Below are 6904 nucleotides of genomic sequence, written 5' to 3'. Positions count from 1 at the left end.
CACTGCATCAAAAAGCCAGCCTTCCCAGAGGGACCCGCCGCTGTTTTTGAAGTGAGGCACAAGCCTGTCCGTCGTGTCACATCGTATTTTCCCTCGGCTGCTCAATACAGGTCATCGTTTTCAATAGCGCCGCTTCACTCCTCCCCAGCTTCTGAGGAGCCTGCAGGTTCTCCTCAGTATGAACTGGAGAACGCAGAGCTGGAGGACGGAGAGACAGCCCATACCGCCAAGCCATTAATGAGCTGTTGATTATCGTTACTGTTACTTTATTATGACGCCGCTGGTAGCCATTTTTGGATCACGGCTTGATTTTCATTTATGGAGAACTCCCCGGTCTCCTTGAACTGCACTTACAATCGCATTAATTAATTGATTAATTAAATGCATGATCAGAAACCAACTTCATTTTATTCTGCTCCCAGTTATGCAGTATGAATATGCAGACTGGGGTCTCTACTGCAGGGCTACAATTTGATACTACCACCCCCCTCCATTAATTTAACTACCTCTGTAGATCCGAGTGAAAGCGAAGGTTTCCTCTGAATTTCCACCATCACCCCTCCGGGGACACGCCAGGATTTTTAAACCTTAAGAAAATTGGTAGCTGGATTGTTCAATAGAACGTGCACATTCATATTTATGGTGGTTTATAACGTGGTGGTTTATATGTGCACTCGTTGTAGCGCAGTGTTGCATGTTGACGATGTAATCTTGAAGGTTTATTGAATACGAACCGGTTCTTCCGGGTAGTCTTTATTGGGACGCTGATTGTAATGTGAACTTTGGCTCATCGCCAACGGCATCTCTTAAGAGGGTCCGAGCAATATCCTGATGCTTCTCGAGGCCTTTTTTTATTTTTTTAAATACAACAACAACTAATGGATTACCCTGACTAATAAATTGCATTATTGATCTTTGTATGCATGACAAAGCATGTTCAAGACCTCTCCGTACAATAAAAGAATCCCATCTGGCTTCGGTGTTTGAAAAAAAAAAACGGAGAACCGGAGCACAATTATTTTGTATGCTCTTCCCAGCCACTTAGTTCCCGCCATCAGACATTTCAAGCACTTATTTCAAAGTGTTTGAAATAAGAGAATAAGAAAGCAAAGTGGAAAATGGACAGGGCACTGTTCTACTACAAACCCTTTCTTCCCCTGGATAACTCGGATTTGAACCCAAATCAGGGGATGTGGTAGTCTAGCTTCCCGATGCTAGCTTCCCGATGCTAGCTACCCATACATCTTAGCGTTACGTTTGCAAATTTACACAGGAAATATACTCATCACTGGGAAGTCTTGGTTGTGTCTAGCTCCTAGCCGTATCTCCTAGAACCCCTCATGTCGGAGCACAACCCCTTCCATGCTTCCACGTTAAAGACTCAAAACAAGGCCTTGAGACTTAACATCATCATCATCATCTTTTTTTCTTTTTTCTTTTCTTTTCTTTCTTGTGGCACCTGGTCAATTACCCTACTCCCTGAGCTGTCCTGGTCGCTGCTCCACCCCCTCTGCTGATCTGGGGAGGGCTGCAGACTACCACATGCCTCCTCCCATACATGTGGCGTCGCCAGCCGCTTCTTTTCACCTGAGGAGTTTCGCCAGCGGGATGTAGCGCGTGGGAGGATCACGCTATTACCCCCAGTTCCTCCCACCCCCACCCCCCCAACCGGTGCCCCAACCGACCAGAGGAGGCGCTAGTGCAGAGACCAGGACACACCCACATCCGGCTTCCCACCTGCAGACATGGCCAATTGTGTATAGGGGTGCCAGACCAAGCCGGAGGTAACACGGGGATTCGAACCAGCGTTCCCCGTGTTGGCAGGCAATGGAATAGCTCACCAAGCCAGCCGAGCACATCGTCATCATCGGCTTCATACATGGAGTGTCATCATCGTTATATATACTAACTATAATATTTGAATTGATTTAGGGTACATTATCTTCCTAAACTCCCTGTGCCACAGTGTGAGTAAAATGAGCTTTTGTTCCCTAACCTAGGAAAGCTTTGAGGATTAGTGTCCTCTGTCACTCAGGACAACTGTCAACAATCTAGTCCTTGCCACCTCTCGGCATACAACAGGATATAAAGATGTAACCCTGAGAGGAGCCGGACAGCCTCCCCTCATTCAGCAATACAGCAGCATCTTCCCTTTCTATTCTTCACCCTCACTCCCAGAGACTTTAATCATTTATTAATTTCCCATGTGGTCCCAGAGAAAGCATCATGGTCTGAATTTAAACTGCCAAGATCAGAGGAATGAACTGTCATTTTCCCGTGTGAGAGAGAATAGGGAATGCGCGGCTTTCATCCCAGCAATGAGCCAAATCCACCGTGGTTAAGCACAGTAATAGAGTGATTATTGATTGCTTAGTGAAAACGCTATGAAGAAGAAAATAATCATATCCTGAATCTTCTGTGTTGATAATCTTGCTGCAGCCAGCATGCTGCTTTTGTGGTAAAGCATGGTATGCTGCTGCAGGAAACCTGTTTTTATGTAATACTTTGTGTAATGCCATATCATACAAAGATAGCCATTTCTAAAGTCTGCATGGTCATAGCATCTTTCTTTAAAGGGATAAGATATAGACCAAGAAGCTGAATTAAGAAAAAAAAACAAAACAAGGTCTAACGTCTCAAATTCGTGCATTCACAGACAGCTGGCAAGTAATTGAAATCCAGATTTTGCAAACCAGCAGATAACTCTGCTGCAGGCAGTGACAAGTGGAATTGGGGCGTTTATATAGTCTTGCAATGTCCCGGTCAGACCATGGGTTAACATTTTACTAACCTACACTGCTTTCTATGCAATGCAGTGATCAGTGGCGGGTAAATACTCACTTCTTTTAAGGGAGAGACACTTGCTAAGGGTAAATGTGACCAAATTACTGAAAAAACAAAAAACGTTTTTTCTCAGTCAGTTATATCCACACATTCCCATATAGCTTGTCGACCAAAGAGGCAGTGAGGCAATCACACTCTCTTCCCCCAATCATCATATTGGTTGATGTTTTATTCATGATTGTCATTCTTGAGAATTTCGATGAGCTTAGGCCTGTATGCATTTTAGCTCCCTTGGGTTGTTACTGTCTGACACATAGAAAAGCCCACCCTTGCAGCACAGACTGATATTAAAGTCCTCTCCTGGTGTGGATGGCAATGCACATGACCACACATGAACTTGAAGCGTCTGTTCAGTCAGCCCGGTGGTACAGTCAGGAGAAACTCTGATCATGAGTAGGAGTACTATGAGGGAATAACTAGAGGCAATGTAATGCATGTTTACAAAAGAGATATGATTGATGCTGCTTGCAGCCAATAGGGAAGGAATTGACTGATGAACTCAGTTAGTAATAATACAATATAAATATATTGTACAAAAAGTCAATGCTGACCTAAATTGTTCTAAATGTTGTATTAAAAGTAGGAAGGAATTATAACAATGACTATATTTGTACAGCACTTATATAAATTAGTGCTTCCCAAAATACATAAGAAAAATAAAATGAAGAAACTTAAGTATGATACTAGATGTTAAAATACAATATTATACAAAAGGTACTCTATAGAATAAAAAACATCGGTTAAAATGATAAAGAAAATTAAAATCAAGTTAATCAAAACGCTTTATGTTTTATGCAAAAATTTAAAAGCAGATTAATTGCTGGTAAAACTTTTGGCAGGGCATTATTTAATCTAGGGGTCCTGAAGACCAGTGTGGTCAGACCAGTCACCAACCACTAGTCACCAATGACTAATCACCAGTTTTTAGTCAGCAAACACTAGCTACCAGCTTGAACCCATGGAAGACTACCGATTGTCTGCCTGAGGTTCTCTTGCAGTAGTCAGGGTATGGAAAGACAAAGGTGTGAATAATCCATCCTGGGAATGACAACACTGGTTAATTTTAGTACACTAGGATGCACAAGCTAGTGCATTCTTAGTGCCGGTCCCAAGCCCAGATAAACGAGGAGGGTTGCATCAGGAAGGCAACCGCCATAAAACCTTTGCCAAATCAAATACGCAGATCTTGAATCAGATTTCCATATTGGATCAGTCGAGGCCCAGGTTACCGACAACTGCCACTGGTACTGTTGGTCAGCAGGATGCTGGTGGAAACTATGCTACTGTTGGGGGAAGGAGAGGGGGAAGCAATGTCCAGGGGCAGTGGGAAAGGAGGAAGGGTAGGAGTGTGGAGGTGAGAGTCAGAACTTTGAATGTTGGCACTATGACTGGTATAGAGAGAGAGCTGGCTGATATGATGGAGAGAAGAAAGGTAAATATACTGTATGTGCAAGAGACCAGGTGGAAGGGGAGTAAGGCCAGGAGCATCGGAGATGGGTTCAGATTCTTCTACCACAGTGTGGATGGGAGGGGAAATAGGGTAGGGGTAATTCTGAGGGAAGAGGATGTCAAGAGTGTGTTGGAGGGGGAGAGAGTGTCAGACAGAGTGATGAGTTTAAAGCTGGAAATTGAAGGTGTGATGATGAATGTTATCAGCGCATATCAGGAATCAGGAACACTTTATCTGCCCACAGCAATGCAACACAAAGACAAAAGCACATATCCAAAAACTAAAAGAACACATATATCCAAACTTTAAAAAATAAATAAATAAAAAAAAATCACTGTCCAAGGGAATGAACGCCAGCCAGGATGACTGTCAGAACTGCCGGTCTGCATGGGCTAGCAGTTAGCTTAGCCTGCGCTGCTTCTGCATCCTGTCAGACAGCCCTTGGTGTTTCGTTTTCGGGCGCAGCTCCGTTTAGTGTGAGATGAGAGAGAAAGAAAAGCTCTGGAGTGAGTTGGATGAAGTGGTGGAGATTGTACCCAAGGAGGAGAGAGTGGTGATTGGAGTGGACTTCAATAGGCATTTTGGTGAAGGGAACAGAGGTGATGAGGAGGTATGGTGTCAATGAGAGGAATATGGAAGGACAGATGGTGATGGATTTTTTGAAAAACTGGAAATGGCTGTGGTGAATACAAGAAGAGGGAGGGACACAGAGTGACATACACTCACTGGCTACTTTATTAGGTACACCTTGCTAGTACCGGGTTGGACCCCCCTTTGCCTTCAGAACTGCCTTAATCCTTCATGGCATAGATTCAACAAGGTACTGGAAACATTCCTCAGAGAGTTTGGTCCATATTGACATGATAGCCTCACGCAGTTGCTGCAGATTTGTCGGCTGCACATCCATGATGCGAATCTCCCGGTCCACCACATCCCAAAGGTGCTCTATTGGATTGCTTTGCTTTCATGTTGTTGACGCCAAATTCTGACCCTACCATCCGAATGTCGCAGCAGAAATCGAGACTCATCAGACCAGGCAACGTTTTTCCAATCTTCTATTGTCCAATTTTGGTGAGCCTGTGCGAATTGTATTCTCAGTTTCCTGTTCTTAGCTGACAGGAGTGGCACCCGGTGTGGTCTTCTGCTGCTGTAGCCCATCTGCCTCAAGGTTCGACGTGTTGTGCGTTCAGAGATGCTCTTCTGCATACCTCGGTTGTAATGAGTGGTTATTTGAGTTACTGTTGCCTTTCTATCAGCTCGAACCAGTCTGGCCATTCTCCTCTGACCTCTGGCATCAACAAGGCATTTTCGCCCACAGAACTGCCGCTCACTGGATATTTTCTCTTTTTCGGACCATTCTCTGTAAACCCTAGAGATGGTTGTGCGTGAAAATCCCAGTAGATCAGCAGTTTCTGAAATACTCAGACCAGCCCGTCTGGCACCAACAACCATGCCACATTCAAAGTCACTTAAATCACCTTTCTTCCCCATTCTGATGCTCGGTTTGAACTGCAGCAGATCGTCTTGACCATGTCTACATGCCTAAATGCATTGAGTTGCTGCCATGTAATCGGCTGATTAGAAATTTGCATTAACGAGCAGTTGGACAGGTGTGCCTAATAAAGTGGCCGGTGAGTGTAGTATAAGAGTGGAGGGAGGTGCACACAGGTAGACTATATCTTATGCAGGAGGCTCGATCTGAAAGAGATTGGCAGCTGCCAGGTGGCGACAGAGGTGAACGTAGCTAGGCAGCATCAGATGGTGGTCTGTAGGATGACTTTGGAAATCAAGAAGAGAAAGAATGCCAAGGCAGAGCAAAATGGTGGAAGTTGAAGAAGGAAGACTGTTGTGTGGAGTTCAGGGAGGAGTTAAGACAGGCACTGGGTGGTAGTGAAGAATTGCAAGATGGCTGGGCAACCACTGTAGAAATAGCGAGGGAGACAGCTAGGAAGGTACTGGGTGTGTCATCTGGACAAAGGAAATGAGACAAGGACACTTGGTGGTGGAATGCAGAAGTACAGCAAAGGAGGTTGGCGAAGAAAAAGTGGGATGGTTATAGAGATGAAGAAAGTAGACAGGAGTACAAGGAGATGTGACATAAAGAAGACAAGAGATGGCGAAGACAGGAAAAGGCGTACAGTGAGTTGTGTGAGAGGCTGAACACTAAGGAAGGAGAAAAGGACTTGTACTGTTTGGCTAGACAGAGGGGCTGAGCTGGAAAGGATGTGGAGCAAGTAAGAGTGATGAAGGATAGAGATGGAAATGTGCTGACAAGCAAGGAGAGTGGGTTGGGAAGGTGGGAAGAGTACTTTGAGAGGCTGGTGAATGAAGAAAATGAGAGACAAAAGGTAGGATGATGTGGGGACAGTGATCAGGAAGTGCAGTGCATTAGCAAGGATGAAGTGAGGGCAGCTATAAGAGGATGAAGAGGGGAGAGGCAGTTGGTCCAGATATACCTGTGGCGGCATGGAGATGTTTAGGAGAGATGGCAGTGGAGTTTTTAACTAGATTATTTAACACACTCTTGGAAAGTGAGGGGATGCCTGAGGAGTGGAGAAGAAGTATACTGGTACTGATTTTCAAGAATAAGGCTGATGTGCAAACATGTGG

This window comes from Lampris incognitus, chromosome 11, assembly GCF_029633865.1.
Source record: "Lampris incognitus isolate fLamInc1 chromosome 11, fLamInc1.hap2, whole genome shotgun sequence".
Lineage (NCBI taxonomy): Eukaryota > Metazoa > Chordata > Actinopteri > Lampriformes > Lampridae > Lampris > Lampris incognitus.
The sequence above is the reverse complement of the archived record's forward strand: the minus strand, read 5'-3'. Positions refer to the sequence as shown.